The sequence below is a fragment of the Gorilla gorilla genome, chromosome 11, assembly GCF_029281585.2.
Source record: "Gorilla gorilla gorilla isolate KB3781 chromosome 11, NHGRI_mGorGor1-v2.1_pri, whole genome shotgun sequence".
Classification (NCBI taxonomy): Eukaryota; Metazoa; Chordata; class Mammalia; order Primates; family Hominidae; genus Gorilla; species Gorilla gorilla.
In genome coordinates, this window is record NC_073235.2 from 66734395 (window position 1) to 66756795 (window position 22401).

Genomic DNA, 22401 nt, shown 5'->3' on the forward strand with positions numbered 1-22401 from the left:
GTGCGGTGGCTCAGGCTTGTAATCCCAGCACTGTGGGAGGCTGAGACAGGCGGATCATGAGATCAGGAGATGGAGACCATCCTGGCCAACACAGTGAAACCCCGTCTCTACTAAAAATACAAAAATTAGCTGGGTGTAGTGGCGTGCACCTGTAGTCCCAGCTACTCGGGAGACTGAGGCAGAAGAATCGCTTGAACCTGGGAGGCGGAGGTTGCAGTGAGCCAAGATCGCGCCACTGCACTCCAGCCTGGCGACAGAGAGAGACTCTGTCTCAAAAAAAAAAGAAAAAAGAAAAAAAAAGGTATAACTGTATAGCGTTATATCAAGCAACTAAAAGAACTGCAAAATAAACTGTACTTTGAGATTTTAACATACTCCACACAGAAACAATAAAAACAACTAGACAAAACTATATGCAAAAAATCAAAGATCAGAAAATAACAATATGCTTGAGTTAATAGATTATATATATAACTCTACATGCACACAGAATACCTATTGAATTTGAGCATTACAGAACATTAGCAAAAAATAGATCATATATCTAGTCATGAAGGTAGCAGCAGCAAATCTCAAGGGTCAATATGATGCATTTGTTCACTGTCCACAGTGCAATAAACTTTTAAATTAATACAGAAAGATAATTCTAATTTCTTACATATTTAGAAATTAATTATATAGTATTAATCCTTGGGCTCAAAAGAAATGATCGGAGTAATAAAGAAATATTTTATAACATAATGACAATAAAAGCAGTGCATATCAAAATATGTGGGACAGAACTGAAGTAGTACTTAGGGAATTTATAGTTTAAATCCATATATCAGGAAATAAAGATAATTAAATATAAACAAACTGAATATTTGATGAAAGAGATCATAAATAGCAATGCCTAAAGAAACAAATGAAATAAATAATAAAGATAAGGGACCAGACGTGGTGGCTCATGCCTGTAATCCCAGCACTTTGGGAGGCCAAGGCTGGCAGAGGTCAGCAGTTTGAGACCACTCTGGCCAAAATGGTGAAACCGTGTCTCTATGGAAAATACAAAAATTAGCCAGGTGTGGTGGTGGGTGTCTGTAATTCCAGCTACTTGGGAGGCTGGCCCAGGAGAATTGCTTACACCCGGATGTGGAGGTTGTAGTGAGCCAAGATCGCACCACACCAGCCAGGGCAACAGAGCAAGACTCCTTTCCAAAAAAAAAAAAAAAAAGAGAGAGAGATAAGGGAAAAATATTTATAACTGACAATAAAAATAGAAAAAATGAACAAAAACAGAACTATTTTTGAAAATATTAGTAAGAAAGAACTTGGAAGGCTTCATCAAGAAAAAAAGAGAAAAGATATAAATAAACACAATGCAGAACAGAAGGGGTAAATAATTAAGACACAAAAAAAGATTTTAATAAAGTACTAGAACAACAACATTACAAAATTTGAAAGCCCATATGAAATGCACATATTCCTAGGAAAACATAAAATGCCAAAGTTGACAAAAGATAAAATAAATCACTACGAAATATTATAAAAATTTTAATTTTAGTCAAAACCTCCCTTTCTTCAGAAATCTAGTTCTACATGGCTTTACATGTCAATTCAACCAAACTTTCAATGAACACTTCATTTGTCTCATAAACTTTTTTCTTTTTTAAGAAAATGGAAAGGGACCAAAAGTTAACCCACGTATTTATGGGATACTGTAATGCTAAAACAATGCAAGTGAGCAAAATCATGAGTGCTTTCACTTATAAACATGCAAGTAAAAGTTCTAAAGAAAATATTAACTAACTAGAATATGTCATGATCATGCAGAGAAATGCAAGGATGTCTTAACATACAAATATTTCAGTAAATTTTACCACATTATTTTTTAAAATGTGATTTTTCTGAAGTGGCGATTTTAGAAACCTTTAGCAAGCTAGGAAGAGCAGGATTTTTTTAAAAAAGAGTAGGTAAATGTATGTGTTAGTTATTATTATTGCATAACATATTACCCCAAAACTTGGCAGTTTAAAACAACTAACATTTACTATCTCATAGTTTCCATGAATCAGAAATGTGAATGCAGATTAAGTGGGTGGTTCTGCAGCAGTCTTTCACAAGGCTGTGATTAAGATGTTGGCCACAGTTGTAGGCATCTCAAACTTCCACCATAGCAGGTTCCATTTCCAAATGCACTCACACTGATGTTGAAACACCTAAGACAAATTGCTTCCAAGTTTATTCACCTAACTCTTGACTGACCACAGGTCTACTTCGAAGCTCACTCATGACGACCTGTCCACAGGGCTGCCTCATGACATGATAGCTGACTTCCCCCAGAGCAAATGAAAGAGTGTACTCATTTGCTAAAAAAGACTAAAGCAACAGCCTTTTTAAAACCTAAACTCCGAAGTGGATATCCCATCATTTCTGCCATATTCTATGTATAAGTGAATAAATCGGCTCGTTCCCACTCAAGAAGAATACACAATGGCCTAAATACCAGAAGGTAGGGATTACTGGGAATAAACTTAGAGGCTGTCTAGCAAAATGGGATATACCAAAACCTACACCAGTAGAGAAACTAGAAAATGGATAGATTCAATGGGTCAGGAGTAAGACAGAGATGCCTATCGTCTTTATGCACACTATTTCTAATGACTAATATATTCTAGTGGTCTGGACTAACATGAAAATGAAATAGAGGGAGGAGCCAAGATGGCCGAATAGGAACAGCTCTAGTCTACAGCTCCCAGCGTGAGCGACGCAGAAGACGGATGATTTCTGCATTTCCATCTGAGGTACCGGGTTCATCTCACTACAGAGTGCCAGACAGTGGGCGCAGGTCAGTGGGTGAATGCACGGTGCGCTAGCCGAAGCAGGGCGAGGCATTGCCTCACTTGGGAAGCGCAAGGGGTCAGGGAGTTCCCTTTCCAAGTCAAAGAAAGGGGTGACGGATGCACCTGGAAAATCGGGTCACTCCCACCCGAATATTGCGCTTTTTGGACCGGCTTTAAAAATGGCGCACCACAAGATTATATCCTGCACCTGGCTCTGAGGGTCCTACGCCCACGGAGTCCCGCTGATTGCTAGCACAGCAGTCTGAGATCAAACTGCAAGGCAGCAGCGAGGATGGGGGAGGGGTGCCCGCCATTGCCCAGGCTTGCTTAGGTAAACAAAGCAGCTGGGAAGCTCGAACTGGGTGGAGCCCACCACAGCTCAAGAAGGCCTGCCTGCCTCCGTAGGCTCCACCTCTGGGGGCAGGGCACAGACAAACAAAAAGACAGCAGTAACCTCTGCAGACTTAAATGTCCCTGTCTGACAGCTTTGAAGAGAGCAGTGGTTCTCCCAGCACGCAGCTGGAGATCTGAGAACGGGCAGACTGCCTCCTCAAGTGGGTCCCTGACCCCTGACCCCCAAGCAGCCTAGCTGGGAGGCACCCCCCAGCAGGGGCACACTGACACCTCACATGGCAGGGTATTCCAACAGACCTGCAACTGAGGGTCCTGTCTGTTAGAAGGAAAACTAACAAACAGAAAGGACATCCACACCAAAAATCCATCTGTACATCACCATCATCAAAGACCAAAAGTAGATAAAACCACAAAGATGGGGAAAAAACAGAACAGAAAAACTGGAAACTCTAAAACGCAGAGCGCCTCTCCTCCTCCAAAGGAATGCAGTTCCTCACCAGCAACAAAACAAAGCTGGATGGAGAATGACTTTGACGAGCTGAGAGAAGAAGGCTTCAGACGATCAAATTACTCTGAGCTACGGGAAGACATTCAAACCAAAGGCAAAGAAGTTGAAAACTTGAAAAAAATTTAGAAGAATGTATAACTAGAATAACCAATACGGAGAAGTGCTTAAAGGAGCTGATGGAGCTGAAAACCAAGGCTCGAGAACTACGTGAAGAATGCAGAAGCCTCAGGAGCTGATGCAATCAACTGGAAGAAAGGGTATCAGCAATGGAAGATGAAATGAATGAAATGAAATGAGAAGGGAAGTTTAGAGAAAAAAGAATAAAAAGAAATGAGCAAAGCCTCCAAGAAATATGGGACTATGTGAAAAGACCAAATCTACGTCTGATTGGTGTACCTGAAAGTGACGGGGAGAATGGAACCAAGTTGGAAAACACTCTGCAGGATATTATCCAGGAGAACTTCCCCAATCTAGCAAGGCAGGCCAACGTTCAGATTCAAGAAATACAGAGAACGCCACAAAGATACTCCTCGAGAAGAGCAACTTCAAGACACATAATTGTCAGATTCACCAAAGTTGAAATGAAGGAAAAAATGTTAAGGGCAGCCAGAGAGAAAGGTCGGGTTACCCTCAAAGGGAAGCCCATCAGACTAACAGCGGATCTCTCGGCAGAAACCCTACAAGCCAGAAGAGAGTGGGGGCCAATATTCAACATTCTTAAAGAAAAGAATTTTCAACCCAGAATTTCATATCCAGCCAAACTAACCTTCATAAGTGAAGGAGAAATAAAATACTTTACAGACAAGCAAATGCTGAGAGATTTTGTCACCACCAGGCCTGCCCTAAAAGAGCTCCTGAAGGAAGCGCTAAACATGGAAAGGAACAACTGGTACCAGCTGCTGCAAAATCATGCCAAAATGTAAAGACAATCGAGACTAGGAAGAAACTGCATCAACTAACGAGCAAAATCACCAGCTAACATCATAATGACAGGATCAAATTCACACATAACAATATTAACTTTAAATGTAAATGGACTAAATGCTCCAATTAAAAGACACAGACTGGCAAATTGGATAAAGAGTCAAGACCCATCAGTGTGCTGTATTCAGGAAACCCATCTCACGTGCAGAGACACACATAGGCTCAAAATAAAAGGATGGAGGAAGATCTACCAAGCAAATGGAAAACAAAAAAAGGCAGGGGTTGCAATCCTAGTCTCTGATAAAACAGACTTTAAATCAACAAAGATCAAAAGAGACAAAGAAGGCCATTACATAATGGTAAAGGGATCAACTCAACAAGAAGAGCTAACTATCCTAAATATATATGCACCCAATACAGGAGCACCCAGATTCATAAAGCAAGTCCTGAGTGACCTACAAAGAGACTTAGTCTCCCACACATTAATAATGCGAGACTTTAACACCCCACTGTCAACATTAGACAGATCAACGAGACAGAAAGTCAACAAGGATACCCAGGAATTGAACTCAGCTCTGCACCAAGCGGACCTAATAGACATCTACAGAACTCTCCACCCCAAATCAACAGAATACACATTTTTTTCAGCACCACACCACACCTATTCCAAAATTGACTACATACTTGGAAGTAAAGCTCTCCTCAGCAAATGTAAAAGAACAGAAATTATAACAAACTATCTCTCAGACCACAGTGCAATCAAACTAGAACTCAGGATTAAGGATCTCACTCAAAACCGCTCAACTACATGGAAACTGAACAACCTGCTCCTGAATGACTACTGGGTACATAACAAAATGAAGGCAGGAATAAAGAAGTTCTTTGAAACCAACAAGAAGAAAGACACAACATACCAGAATCTCTGGGATGCATTCAAAGCAGTGTGTAGAGGGAAATTTTTATCACTAAATGCCCACAAGAGAAAACAGGAAAGATCTAAAATTGACACCCTAACATCACAATTAAAAGAACTAGAGAAGCAAGAGCAAATACATTCAAAAGCTAGCAGAAGGCAATAAATAACTAACATCAGAGCAGAACTGAAGGAAATAGAGACACAAAAAACCCCTCAAAAAATCAATGAATCCAGGAGCTGGTTTTTTGAAAAGATCAACAAAATTGATAGACTGCTAGCAAGACTGATAAAGAAGAAAAGAGAGAAGAATCAAATAGACGCAATAAAAAATGACAAAGGGGATATTACCACCGATCCCACAGAAATACAAACTACCATCAGAGAATACTATAAACACCTCTACACAAATAAACTAATAAACTAGAAAATCTAGAGGAAATGGATAAATTCCTCGACACATACACTCTCCCAAGACTAATCCAGGAAGAAGTTGAATCTCTGAATAGACCAATAACAGGAGCTGAAATTGAGGCAATAATTAATAGCTTACCAACCAAAAAAAGTCCAGGACCAGTTGGATTCACAGCCGAATTCTACCAGAGGTACAAGGAGTAGCTGGTACCATTCCTTCTGAAACCATTCCAATCAATAGAAAAAGAGGGAATCCTCCCTAACTCATTTTATGAGGCTAGCATCATCCTGATACCAAAGCCTGGCAGAGACACAACCAAAAAAGAGAATTTTAGACCAATATCCGTGATGAACATTGATGCAAAAATCCTCAATAAAATTCTGGCAAAACAAATCCAGCAGCACATCAAAAAGCTTATCCACCATGATCAAGTGGGCTTCATCCCTGGGATGCAATGCTCGTTCAACACACGAAAATCAATAAGGGTAATCCAGCATATGAACAGAACCAAAGACAAAAACCACATGATTATCTCAATAGATGCAGAAAAGGCCTTTGACAAAATTCAACAACCTTTCATGCTAAAAACTCTCAATAAATTAGGTACTGATGGGACGTATCTCAAAATAATAAGAGCTATCTATGACAAACCCACAGCCAATATCATACTGAATGGGTAAAAACTGGAAGCATTCCCTTTGAAAACTGGCACAAGACAGGGATGCCCTCTCTCACCACTCCTATTCAACATAGTGTTGGAAGTTCTGGCCAGGGCAATCAGGCAGGAGAAGGAAATAAAGGGCATTCAATTAGGAAAAGAGGAAGTCAAATTGTCCCTGTTTGCAGATGACATGATTGTATATCTAGAAAACACCATCTTCTCAGCCCAAAATCTCCTTAAGCTGATAAGCAACTTCAGCAAACTCTCAGGATGCAAAATCAATGTGCAAAAATCACAAGCACTGTTATACACCAATAACAGACAAACAGAGAGCCAAATCATGAGTGAACTCCCATTCACAATTGCTTCAAAGAGAATAAAATACCTAGGAATCCAACTTACAAGGGATGAGAAGGACCTCTTCAAGGAGAACTACAAACCACTGCTCAAGGAAATGAAAGAAGATACAAACAAATGGAAGAACATTCCATGCTCATGGGTAGGAAGAATCAATATCATGAAAATGGCCATACTGCCCAAGGTAATTTATAGATTCAATGCCATCCCTATCAAGCTACCAATGACTTTCTTCACAGAATAGGAAAAAACTACTTTAAAGTTCATATGGAACCAAAAAAGAGCCCGCATTGCCAAGTCAATCCTAAGCCAAAAGAACAAAGCTGGAAGCATCATGCTACCTGACTTCAAATTATACTACAAGGCTACAGTAACCAAAACAGCATGGTACTGGTACCAAAACAGAGATATAGATCAATGGAACAGAACAGAGCCCTCAGAAATAATGCCACATATCTACAACTATCTGATCTTTCACAAACCTGACAAAAACAAGCAATGGGGAAAGGATTCCCTATTTAACAAATGGTGCTGGGAAAACTGGCTAGCCATATGTAGAAAGCTGAAACTGGATCCCTTCCTTACACCTTATACAAAAATCAATTCAAGATGGATTAAAGACCTAAATGTTAGACCTAAAACCATAAAAACCCTAGAAGCAAACCTAGGCAATACCATTCAGGACATAGGCATGGACAAGGACTTCATGTCTAAAACACCAAAAGCAGTGGCAACAAAAGCCAAAATTGACAAATGGGATCTAATTAAACTAAAGAGCTTCTGCACAGCAAAAGAAACTACCATCAGAGTGAACAGGCAACCTATAGAATGGGAGAAAATTTGTGCAATCTACTCATCTGACAAAGGGCTAATATCCAGAATCTACAATGAATTCAAACAAATTTACAAGAAAAAAAGAACAACCCCATCAAAAAGTGGGCGAAGGATATGAACAGACACTTCTCAAAAGAAGACATTTATGCGCCAAAAGACACATGAAAAAATGATCATCATCACTGACCATCAGAGAAATGCAAATCAAAACCTCAATGAGATATCATCTCACACCAGTTAGAATGGCAATCATTAAAGTCAGGAAACAACAGGTGCTGGAGAGGATGTGGAGAAATAGGAACACTTTTACACTGTTGGTGGGACTGTAAACTAGTTCAACCATTGTGGAAGACAGTGTGGCAATTCCTCAAGGATCTAGAACTAGAAATACCATTTGACCCAGCCATCCCATTACTGGGTATATACCCAAAGGATTCTAAATCATGCTGCTATAAAGACACATGCACCGTATGTTTATTGCAGCACTACTCACAATAGCAAAGACTTGGAACCAACCTAAATGTCCAACAATGACAGACTGGATTAAGAAAATGTGGGACATATACACCATGGAATACTATGCAGCCATAAAAAATGATGAGTTCATGTCCTTTGTAGGGATATGGATGAAGCTGGAAACCATCATTCTCAGCAAACTATTGCAAGAACAAAAAACCAAACACCACATATTCTCACTCATAGGTGGGAATTGAACAGTGAGAACACATGGACACAGGAAGGGGAACATCACACACTGGGGACTGTTGTGGGGTGGGGGGAGGGGGGAGGGATAGCATTAAGATATATACCTAATGCTAAATGACAAGTTAATGGGTGCAGCACACCAACATGGCACCTGTATACGTATGTAACAAACCTGCACGTTGTGCACATGTATCCTAAAACTTAAAGTATAATAATTTTAAAAAAGGAAGTTTCCCTGCACAAGCTCTCTCTTTCTGCCTGCTGCCATCCATGTAAGACATAACTAGCTCCTCCTTGCCTTCCACCATGATGGTGAGGCCGCCCCAGACACGTGGCACTGTAAGTCCATTAAACCTCTTTTTCTGTATAAATTACCCAGTCTCAGGTATGTCTCTATCAGCAGCATCGGAACAGACTAATATGGTAAATTGGTACCAGTAGCATGGGGAGTGGCTGAAAAGATACCCAAAAATGTGGAAGTGACTTTGGATCTTGGTAACAGGAAGAGGTTGGAAGAGTTTGGAGGGCCCAGAAGTAGACAGAAAAATGTGGGAAAGTTTGGAACTCCCTAGAGACTTGTTGAATGGCTTTGACAAAAATGCTGATAGTGATATGAACATTAAGGCCCAGCTGAGGTGGTCTCAGATGGAAATGAGGAACCTCTTGAGAACTGGAACAAAGGTGACTCTTGCTAAGTTTTAGCAAAGAGACTGGTGGCATTTTTACTCTGCCCTAGATATTTATGGAACTTTGAACTTGAGAGGGATGATTTAGGGTATCTGGCAGAAGAAATTTCTAAGCAGCAAAGTATTGAAGAGGTGACTTGGGTGCTGTTAAAAGCATTCCATTTTAAAAGGGGAACAGAGCATAGGAGTTAGGAAAATTTGCAGCCTGACAATGCAGTAGAAAAGAAAAACCCATTTTCTGAGGAAAAATTCAAGCCAGCTGCAGAAATTTACATAAGTAACAAGGAGCCGAATGTTAATCACCAAGATAATGGGGAAAATGTCTCAAGGGCATGCCCGACCTTTGGGGCAGCCCCTCCCATCACAGACCCAGAGGTGGAGCAATAGCAGGAAAACATGATTTCGTGGGCTGAACCCGTGGCCCCACTGCTTTGTGCAGCCTAGGGACTTGGTGCCCTGCATCCCAGCTGTTCCAGCCATTGCTAAAAGGGCCAAGCTACAGTTCAGCCCATGGCTTCAGAGGGTGCAAGCCCCAAACCTTGGCAGCTTCCAAGTGGTGTTGAGCCTGCAGGTGCAGAGAAGTCAAGAATTGAGGTTTGGGAACCTCCACCTAGATTTCCAAGGGTGTATGGAAATGTCTGGATACCCAGGAAGAAGTTTGCTTCAGTGGCAGGACTCTCATGGAGAACCGCTAGGGTGGTGTGGAAGGGAAAAGTGGGGTTGGAGGTCCCACACAGAATCCCTACTGGGGCACCACCTAGTGGATCTGTGAGAAGAAGGCCACTGTTCTCCTGTTCTCCAGACCCCAGAATGATAGATTCACCTACAGCTTGCACTGTGCAGTTGGAAAATCTGCAGACACTCAATGCCAACTCATGAAAGCAGCTGAGAGAGAGTCTGTAACCTGCAAAGCCACAGGGATGAGGCTGCCCAAGACCATGGGAACCCACCTCTTGCATCAGCATGGCCTGGAAGTGAGACATAGAATCAAAGGATATCATTTTGGAGCTTTAAGATTTGACTGCCCTGATGGATTTTGGACTTGCTTGGGGCCTGTAGATCCTTTGTTATGGCCAATTTCTCCCATTTGGAATGGCCGTATTTACCCAATGCCTGTACCCCCATTGTATCTAGGAAGTAGCTAACTTGGTTTTGATTTTACAGGCTCATAAGCCAAAGGGACTTGCCTTCTCTTAGATGAGACTTTGGACTGTGGACTTTTGAGTTAATGCTGAAATGAGTTAAGACTTTGGGAGACTGTTGGGAAGGCATGATTGGTTTTGAAATGTGAGGACATGAGATTTATAAGGGACCAGGGATGGAATAATATGGTTTGGCTGTGTTCCCACCCAAATCTCATCTTGATGTAACTCCCATAATTCCCAAGTGTCATGGGAGGAACCTGGTGGTGGTAATTGAATCATGGGGGCAGGCCTTTCCCATGCTCTTTTTGTGATAGTGAATAAGTCTCATGAGATCTGCTGGTTTTAAAAATGGGAGTCTCCCTGCACAAGCTCTCTTTCTTGCCTGCTGCCATCCATGTAAGACATAACTTGCTCCTCCTTGCCTTCCACCACGATGGTGAGGCCTCCTCAGCCATGTGGAACTGTAAATCCATTAAACCTCTTTTTCTGTATAAATTACCCAGTCTCATGTATGTGTCTTCAACAGGAGCATGAGAACAGACTAATACAATAATTAAATATGATAAAGAAAGCAAAGGAAAAAATATTTGTGACTTTGGCAAAGCTACAGTTATCTTAAATAGAATATAGACAGGCATATATGTATCACATTTGGGTTAAAAAGAGAAAATTAGTAACTGCTTCATCAATACAACTAGTTTTGCCCTTTGAAATATATCATTTTTTTATCAACTTTTATTTTAAATTCATGGGGTACATGTGCAGGTTCATTACCTGGATATATCTGTGATATTGAGGTTTGGAGTATGAATGATCTCATCAGCCAGATACTGAGTATAGTACCCAATGGTTAGTTTTTCAATCCTTGTCCCCCTCCCTTCTTTCCCCCTCTCATAGTCTTCAGTGTCTGTTTTTGCCATCTTTATGTTCATGAGTACCTGATGTTTAGCTCCCACTTACAAGTCAGAACATGTGGTATTTGTTTTCTGTTCTTGCCTTAATTTGCTTAGGACAATGGCTTCCAGTTGCATCCATGTTGCTACATAGGATGTGATTTCATTCTTTTTTATGGCTGGGTAGTATTTCATGGTGTATATGAATGACATTTTGTTTATTCAGCCTGCCATTAATGGGTATCTAGGTTGATTCCATGTCTTTGCTATCGTGGATAGTGCTACGATGAACATGGGGTTGCATGTGTCTTTTTGGTAGAACTATTTGTGTTCTTTTGGATATGTACCCAAAATGGGATTGCTGGGTTGAATAATAGTTCTGTTTTAAGTTATTTGAGAAATCTCAAAATTGTTTTCCACAGTGGCGTAACTTATTTAAATTTCCACCAACAGTGTATAAGCATTCCCTTTTCTCTGCATCCTTGCCAACATCTGTTTTTTGGTTTTTTTTTGTTTTTTTTTTTTTTTTTGACTTTTTTATACTAGCCATCCTGATTGGTGTGAGATGGTATATCACTGTGGTTTTGATTTGCATTTATCAGATTATTGGAGATGATGAGCATTTTTTTCATATGTTTGTTGGCTGCTTGCATGTCTTCTTTTGAGAAGTGTCTGCTCATATGTCTTCCTCATTTTTTCATGGGAGTATTTGTTTTTTTCTTGTTCAGTTGTTTAAGTTCCTTATAGATTCTAGACATTAGACCTTTTGTCAGATGCATATTTTGAAAATATTTTTCTCATTCTGTAAGTTGTATGTTTACTATGTTGATAGTTTCTTTTGCTGTGCAGAAGGTTTTTTATTTAATTAGGTCCCACTTGTCAATTTTTGTTTTTATTGCAATTGCTTATGAGGGCTTAGTCATAAATTCTTTCCCAAGGCCAATATCCAGCATGGTGTTTCCTAGGTTTTCTGCTAGGATTCTTATAGCTTGAGGTCTGACATTTAAATCTTTAACTCATCTTGTGTTAATTATTGTGTATGGTGAAAGATAGGGGTCCAGTTTCATTCTTCTGCATATAGCTAGCCAGCTATTCCAGCACCATTTATTTAACAGGGAGTTCTTTCTCTATTGCTTATTTTGGCCAACTTTGTTGAGGATTAGATAGCTATAGGTATGTGGCTTTATTTCTGGGTTTTCTATTCTGTTCCCTTGGTCTATGTGTCTGTTTTTACCAGTACCATGTTGTTTTGGTTCCTGTAGCCTTACAGTATAGTTTCATTTGGCGAATGGAATGCCTTTGGCTTTTCTTATTTGTTGTTTTGCTTAGGATTTATTTGACTATTTGGGTTCTTTTTTGGTTGCATATGATATTTAGAATAATTTTTTCCAGTTCTGTGAAAAATTATGTTGGTAGTTTGATAGGAATAATGTTGAATCTATAGATTGCTTTGGCCATTTTAGAGATACTGATTCTTGCAGTCCATGAACGTGGAATGTTTTTCCATTTCTTTGTTTAATTATCTATGATTTCTTTTAGCAGTGTTCTGTAGTTCTTTTTGCAGAGATCTTTCACCTCCTTAACTAGATATATTTCTAGATATCCTTGTAAAAATGAAAGGGCAAACCACAAATTGTGAGAAAACATTCAAAACACATATATTAGACAAAAGCCTTGTATCTAGAATATAAGAAGAATTCTTACAATCCAATAATAAGAAAACAAAAAATCCAATAAAAATTAAGCAAAAGAATATATTTGAATGCCTGATAAGTACATGAAAATACATTCAATGTTGTTATTCATCAAATAAATGAAAATTAAATTTTATTACCTAACCATAAGAATGGATCAAAATAAAAATCTTACCATACCAAGTGTTGGTGAAGATTTGGAGCAACTAGAATTTGCATGCTGTGCTGATGGGCATGTAAAATGGAATAATCACTTTGGGAAATAGCTTGGCAGTTTCTTAACAAAGTTAATGTTTTACCTACCATATCACCGTCATATAGCTTCTCACTCAGCACTGACCATACTTCACTGAAAACATATGTCTATACAAAGACTTTTACATAAATGCTTATTAGAACTTTATTTGCGATAGTACCATACTTGAAACAACTTATATGCTTATCAATAGATGAATGAACAAACAAATTGGAGTATATTTGTTAAATAAAACACTTCCTAGGTTATAACATAAAGTAACTAACATTATATGCAGCAATGTAGATGATTCTCAAAATTATTAATGTAAAGGAAAATATTGGGCCAAAAATACTATGTGCATTAATACAATAAAGTTCTAGAAAATGTAAACTCAATTGTAACAGATGACAGGTTAACTGTTGCTTTGGGTGGGGGTGGTGATGGATGAATCAGAAAAGGGCAGAAGGAGACTTTGGGGATAATAGAAATGTTTACTATCTTGATATTGATAATAATCTCAGGGTTGCATGAATATATCAAAGCTAATCAAATTTAGCATTTCATATATTTTTTGTTTTATTTCAATTATAATTCAAAGTTAAATATATAGCTGCTGATTTAACTTCTCTTAAGTTGTCAAATACAATTGAAACTTTGTACATCCCAGACAGAAAATGAACAGATACAATCCGTAAGGGTTTTTCAATTTAGAAAGAAATACCTTTCACATAAATATTGCAGCATATAGAGGAAAACTTAACATTTTAGTAAGCAAGGCAAATTATAAGCCAAAGATGTCATAAAAGCAATAATTAGAGCACTGCTGCCGCTAAATAATCTCGTTTGGATATTTCTACCATTCTGATGTTACAAAAAAAAATCCTAGAACCTATAATGCCCAGGAAAGAAAGTAGCAGAGATTATGAGGCAAGGGAATAAGAGACAAATCTTTCAAGTTAAGGGAAAAATTTTTCGTGTAATACATACTTGTATGTGAGTACAAGTCTCCCAAAGGTGTTTCTACCTCTGAAATATATAGGATCCATCCACTCTTCCTCTCCTCTGTCAGGGTCTGTTCCAACATCCAACATGTTTCAAATGGCTATAGTCACTCTTTCTGTCTATCCCTCCTCTTCTTTTTTTTCCATATGAAGTCTGTAACGTGCTCCTTGTTTCATTGTCCTATCTTCAAAATTGGCATAATGCACTAACCTTGTATTTCTAAACATCAGAGAGATAACTATCTACCTATATTTATAGTTATATCAATAGATTAAGAGATCTATAGATATAGGTATTCATGAAACTATAGCAACTACTCAACTAAAGCATACAAGCAGTGTTTTCATCACACAGAATTTTAACTACCGCTTTTCTCACAGGCCATCAGCACACCGTTATGCACATAACATCAAGCTTGGATTTTTTTTTTCCTTTCTACTTAACTTTTTAGAGTTGTTATCCAAATCTCTCTTCTATTTGAATTCTCATTTGAACTCTTTCATAGGATAGAGTGAGATTTGGAACTGAGTGTTATATCACAAAGGCAAGTCTAAAAAAAAAGAGCATAAGACCCTTTCTACTAAAATTACAGCTGCTATCCTGTTGACACTAAACCTTGACATCCCTTAAGCCAGTTTTGCAAGTCCTTTGGGATGCAAGTCTGCCTTAGAACTGATTTATGGCAATTAATATTGGCAATGGAAAAAAATAAAGAATGGCTTAAAAACAAGCTTAGTTCCAGGACAATTTTGTTTCACTTGTGCAAGGGTTGATACTCATGTGCCCAACCTTTTATTTTTTGCTTTCAATTGTGTTCCACAACCAGGTCATGCCTGGGTGCTTCTAACTCCATGGGGGATTCCTATTTTAAGCCACTAACACATTGTCTTCCTTCCCCCTGGATTTATTTGTGAAGAATGTAATTGATTTTTGCCACCCACCACCAATCCCTACAGGACATTGATAGTACCCATAATGCTCTTTTTGCTATTTCCCACAGGTGATGTTGTCAAACTTTCCTGCTGGCGTTTTCTTAGATAGGTATAGGTATAGAAAGAAATTAGCTTTGTTCTCTCTCTCTGTCAAACACACACACACACACACACACACACACACACACACACACACACACACGCACCACACACATTGCTAAATGCCAGCAAACAATAAGAATAAAATGTAAATGTAATCAAATTAAGACAATTACAGTTCAATAAAGAGATTAAATTCTTGACATGGAACTTTAAAAAGTCTTTTAAAAAATTATATTATTAAGGTTCCCTTAAGTGTGAACAGAAATATAAAGTTACAGTTGCTATTGATTACAACTGTTCCTATTGTTCTTTCCTTTATGGCCAAATTGCTGTCGTTCTAAACAGTTATGTCTGTTTCATGATAAATCTGATGCTTCAAATTGTCACTTGCTGGAGGAGACCATCTGTGCTTCAGTGTTGGCATTCCTCATTGTAGAATAATATGTTTGTCATATTAGTAACTATTGCAGCCAATAAATCCACAGATAGAAAATCTGATTATGTGATATGTCATTGACAAACTGTTACTTGAGATTGAAACAAAAGCACCTGCTATCCAATTCTTAAGATCTGTAAGTTTCCCTAAAATTATTCATGATTCTGTCTTGTACTGGAGTCTACATACACACAGTATTTATTTGCCAAAGACTCTGTCTGGCTAAAGATTCTGTGGCTATCTGAAGATGCTATTATCTTATGCTAATGATGTATCACCACAGTAAGCAGTAATTAATTATTCAAAAACATATGACTGCTTGGTAAGACACCCAGTATAATAGGGTCAATACAACTTAGCAGCTAATATAAGGCATAGAAATTCTGTGGAACAGTTTATTTTAGAATTACATTCCACTAAGAATTTTTGTTTTTGTCTTTTTGTTTTTGCTTCTGTTTTTGCATGTGCCATGTGTTGTTTGGATGAAAAAACATTTTGCCACAATTTTCCTTGTATAAAATTTAGAATTTTAGTAATCAAATATTTATTCATATAATTTTTTTAAAAATTAGCTATTGATTTGAGTGAAGAGATTCTTTTACATAGATTAAGGAAATAAGTAATTCTATAAGGTTTCATGAAATTATGGGCCCTTTAACCCCTTTTGCAGTTTCTATTTCCCAGAGGCAACAACTTTTAACCCTTGACCTCATTAAGTTCAGTATGTCTAATTCCTAATTTATAAGAATTTTTCTAAGAATTATTAATCAATTTCCCAGTGGGAAAAATAAGAATTTAGCTATCTGTCAAACACCACTCATCTCTACCACCAACGATAAAAAAATTGTATTTCTCCAAAATCATTTTCACTTCTGAAATATATCTAGATCCACCTGGCCTCTCAATATTTGTTTATCATACTTTTAGTTAGGTCAAAATTCTGTCCTTAGATTATTATGATAATGTAAACAGTATTCCTAGATAAGCTATATACTAGATCATGGTTACTTTATGGGTGATACAACTTTTCTTTATCTTATTGAAAGTAATATTTATCTGGTTTTTACATTTTGGTGTTCTGTTTCCTACTAATTCAGCCCCAAGCTCACTCAGCATTATCTACATATTCTCTCAATATATTCAAATATTAATACCTTAGGGTCCTAGTGTTGCCTTGTCTTAGAGATGGAGTTTTGTGACCTGCCCTCTACACCTGGGGCACAGCTCTTTCACTGTGATCTTGGGCTTCATTTTTTTTTTTTTTTAAGTTGGAGCCATTGCTTTCTAGATCCCATTATATTTTTCTTTCTTGATTTACTTACTCTTTTGGTTTCTAAGGAAGGATACATGGATGGTACATTTTTTGAGAACTCACATATCTGAAAATGTCTTTGGTCTACCTTATACATAATTAATAGTACGTATATAAAATTCAATGTTTAAAAATTTTAAAATAAAAGAACTTCTTTAAAAAAAAAAAAAGTTAATGTCTTGTTCCATTACCTTTTAGTTTTGGTGTCACAAAAGAGATACCCATAAACCTCTGAACTACTACTGATTTTTTTTTGTATGTAGCCTTTTAGTTTTGGTTTGGTTTTTTCCCCAATAAGCTGTGGAGATTGTTTCATTTACTATAGTGTTTTGACATTTCTTGGTGTTATGATTCAGTATGAGTCAATTTTTTTCCATTGAATATATTTTTCTTGAATACAGAAATGCATACACTTCAATTCTGTGAAATTTTGAAGAATTGTTTTTATTTTGTTCCCTCCATTTTCTCTGATACTTCTGATAAACTTACCATTTGGTTTTCTGACTTTCTGGTCTTTCACTAGAAGTGTGGTTTCCTGTATATCTGTTTTGATCTCTGTCTTGGGTCTAATGAATCCTGACTATTCATATGTAAAGGCATAATATCTAAAAGCTGATTAGTAGCTCTGCACTAATGAATGGTCACTGTCAACTAAGAACCTCATTGCTGGTCAGCTGGCAAGGCTATTTTATTAGGGAAACTTGGATGATGGTAACTTTAGCTTTTTTGTTCTTTGTCTCCTCAAACTCCCTAGGCTGCAGTCTACCCACCTCCTGCACAGAGGGTATAAACCTAACTGCCAGCATTCTGGGATCCAAGTTGTGAAGGATAACTGGGCATTTCTAAGATAAGAGAAATAATTGGGAAAAAAAACCTTGAAATGATTGCAGTGTCATAAAGAAACCTGCTTCAAAATAAGTACCATATATCAATAGCGTTTTTGTAACAGCAATAAACACATTGATCTTTTAAAATTTGTTCATACATTTAGTAAATTTACTTTTAAAAATATAATTGAAGGAAATAGTCAAAAACTTGGAAAAGATTTGTGTATAATTAAATTTACTTATTATTTATGATACAAAAAATAGAAAACATTTTAATACTGAGAAATAAGATTAAGTATATTACATATTATTTATGATGTATATTGTTAGAATATATTATGTAATCTGTCTTATATTTTATAGGCACATAGATGGCATCTGTTGTTATTTTAAACAACAGGCACTAACTTCATTTCTCATGGCTCTTAAGCGATTCTTTGTACCTTAAAATGAAAACAGAAAGAAAGAAGGGAAGAAACAAACAGAAAAAGAGAACAAGAGAAAAAAAGAGAAAGAAAAATAAAGGATGAAAGGGAGGGATGAAGGGAGGAAGGAAGAAAGAAAGAAAAGGAAAAAAGAGGGGAGGGAAGGAGAAAGGGAGGCAGATGAAGAAGGGGAGAGAGGCAAGAAGGGAATCATCTTTCAAGTTGTTATAATCTTGGCCAGTAAGACAGAATGTATGGTATTTAACTCCATCCTTTTTTCTCCAAGCATTTCACATTTTTATTGGCTTAGTGGAAATCTCTTCATGCTGTAAATGACCAAAAATATGAAAGACAGTGTTGATTAACTAATCTATTTGTACAGGATAGAAAATATTCTACAACTCCTTTCCCATACAGCTAATGCTGTTCTTTGTCAAAAATATTTTAAATGATGAATTTTTGAAAACCAGATTCCCAAAACCATAAAAATAATGGAAATTTAGCTATGAGGCCGTCTCAATACCCTTTTCAAGGTTCTAGTCTTTGAATAAGCAGTCAGAGTCACAGTGCTGAACATTTTTCTTTTTTGAAAAAGGCAATAGTAACCTGGCACAAACCAGAACAGTGCAGTCAGAAAGCCTAAGAAGTTTCCTTTGTTATATTGAACAAAGAAATGAGCTACACAGTTTAAAATCATCAGGGTTTCTAAAATCAGTGAAACTTTCTGTTTGTTTGTTTCAGAAATGTTTTTAAAAATCATATACATTAAAGGTTTCACAATCAGAATAGGTTAAATCTCATTCAAAAGAAATAACTTATTTGAAGAAAAGTACCTTAAAAATAAAAATATAATAATCTTACGACGCTTACGAAGTCAATATGGCAAAGTATACGTTATTTATACAGTTGTAATCAAGATATGCATATTGAGCCTTTCCAATTTTAAAGACTAGGTTTAATGAATGGTCACATGACAAGGAGAAATAGACATTTAAAACAGCGCTCAGACTTCTCCGAGCTCTGCTAAATAATTCCAAGGGGAAAAAATGTAAAAGAGTAAAGAGTACATTATGAAATCACTAAATAACTTCAGTTGTAATGATTAGTTTTTATTGATACACTGTAATTGTACATATTTATGGGGCAAAATTTGATTTTTTGATACATATGTATGTTGTATGATGATCAAATCAGGTATTTAGCATTTTGATCACCTCATGCACTTGTAATTTCTTTGTGGTGAGAATATTCAGTAGCCTCTCTTCTTCCACCTATTTTGTAATATACAGTGCCTTACTGGTAACCGTCTTCACCTGACTGTGCAATAAAACACCAGATTTTATTCCTCCAATCTAATTGTTACTTTGTACCCTTTGATCATTCTCATCCCATCCTCCCCTCTCTCCATCCATCCTCTGTCTCTGGTAAACACTATTCTACTCTCTACTTCTATATCAACTTTTTTTTTTTCCTTTCAGATTCCACATATGCATTAGCTCATGCAGTATTTGTTTTTTGTGCCTGGCTTAATTCCCTTAACATAATGTCCTCCAGATTCATCCATGTCATTACAAATGACAGGACTTAATGTTTTATGGCTAAATAGTACTTTGTTGTGTGTGTGTATATATGTGTGTGTATGTGTGTGTGTGTGTGTGTATGCCATATATTCTGTATCCATTCATCCATCATTGAACATGGGCTGCTTTCATACCTTGGGTATTATAAATAGTGCTACAATAAACATGGGAGTGCTCATATTTATTTGACATACAGATTACATTCCCTTTAGATATATGCCCAGCATTGAGATTGCTGGATCCTATGGTAGTGATATTTTTATTTTTTTGAAGAACTTCCACACTTCTTTCCATAATGGCTGTGCCAATTTACAATCCCACCAACAGTGTGTAAGTGTTGCCTTTTCACCACATCCTCACTGACACTTGTTTCCTTTTTTTTTAGTATTATAGCCATTCTAACTGAACTGAGGTGGTATTTAATTGTGGTTTTGATATGCATTTCCCTGATAATTAATGTGTCAAGCATTTTTTTTTTCATATTGGCCATTTGAATGTCTTATTTTGAGAAATGTCTGTAGATGTCCTTGGCTCATTTTAAAATGAGTCATTTGGGTGTTGTTGTTGTTGTTGCTATTAAGTTCCCTGTACATTCTGGATATTAACCTTTTGTTGAACATATAGTTTGCAAATATTTTCTCCCACTCTGCAGGTTGTCCCTTCACTTTGTTGCTTTTTTTTGCAGTGCAAAGTCTTTTCAGTTTGATGAAATCCTGTTTGTCTATTTTTTCTTCAGTGCCTGAGCTTTTAAGATTTAATTTAAAATTCATTGCCTAGGCCAATGTCATAAAGTGTTTATGCTATGTTTTCTTATAGTAATTTCATAGTTTTGGGCTTTACATTTAAGTCCTTAACCATTTTGAGTTGATTTTTGTATATGTTGAGAGGTGAAGCTTTTGTCTCATTTTTGTGCATGTGGATATTCCATTTTCCCAGGAACATTGACTGAAGAGACTGTCTCTTCTCCAATGTGTGTTTTTGGCACCTTTGTTGAAACTTAGTTGGCTATAGGTGCATGAATTTATTTTTGAGCTCTCTATTCTGTTCTTTTTGTCTGTTTGTTTTTAAGCCAAAACCATGCTATTTTGGTTACTACAGTTTTGTAAAATATTTTAAAGTTAGGTAGTATGATGCCACCAGCTTTTTTCTTTTTGTTCAGTATTGCTTTGGCTATTCAGGGTCCTTTGTGGTTCCAAACGAATTTTAGAATTGTGTTTTCTATTTCTATGAAGAATGTCATTTGTATTTTGATAGGGACTGCATTACATCTGTAGATCACTTTGGGTAGTAGGGCCATTTTAACAATGTTAGTTCTTCCAATCCATCAACACAGAATATCTTACCATTTATTTGTGTCTTCAGTTTCTTTCATCAGTGTTTTATAATTTTCAGCCTAGAGATATTTCATCTTGCTAAGTGTATTCCTAGTTTTTGTTTTTTGTTTTTTTGTTTTTTTTTGACAGAGTCTCACTCTGTCGCCCAGGCTGGAGTGCAGTGGCACGATCTCAGCTGACTGCAAGCTCCGCCTCCCAGGTTCGCACCATTCTCCTGCCTCAGCCTCCTGAGTAGCTGGGACTACAGGGGGCCACCACCACGCCCAGCTAATTTTTAGTATTTTTAGTAGAGACAGGGTTTCACTGTGTTAGCCAGGGTGGTCTCAATCTCCTGACCTGGTGATCTGCTGGCCTCGGCCTCCCAAAGTGCTGGGATTACAGGCATGAGCCACTGCACCCGACCTATTCCTAGGTATCTTATTTTTGGTGTGTGGCTATTGTAAATGAAATTGTTTTCTTAATTTTTTAAGAGAGAGTTTACTATTAATGTATAGAAACCCTAGTGAAATTTTCATGTCTATTCTGTATATTGCAAACTTACTCAGTTTGTTTATGTATTCCAAGAACAATTTTTTGTTGGGGTTTTTAGGATTTTCTATATATAAGATCATGTTTTCAGCAGAGACAGATTTCCTCCTTTCCAATTTGGATGCCTTTCATTTCTCTCTGTTACCTAATTCTGTCTAGAATTTCTTGTCTATTGAATAGGAGTGGTGAAAGTGGGCATTCTTGTCTTATTCCTTATCTTAGCAGAAAAGTTTTCAGCAAAGAGGAGGAAAGCTGTGGGTTTATCATATATGGCCTTTATTGTGTTGAGATACGTATCTTCTGTGCCTAATTTCTTGAGAATTTTCATCAGGAAGGGATGTTGAATTTTGTCAAATGGATTTTCTGCATCTATTGGAATGCTTTTTTCTTTTTGTCAATGTGATTTTTCATGTTTGTTGATTTTCATATGTTACTTGCATCCCTTGGATAAGTACCGCATGATTATAGTGAATGATCTTTTTGATGTGTTGTTGATTTGGTTTGCTTGTATTTTGTTGAGAATTTTGCATCTCTATATTCATCAGGGATATTAGTCGGTAGTTTTCATTTTTTTGTGTGTCTTTTTCCGGCTTTGGAATCAGGGTAATAATGCTGGCCTTGTAAAATAAGTTTGGAAACATTCATTCCTGCTCAATTTTCTGTAATAATTTGAGGAACTTTGATATTAGCTGTTTAAATGTTTGCTAGAATTCAGCAAGGGAAGTCATCAGGTTCTGGGCTTTTATTATTGATTGATTGATGGATGAGTGGATA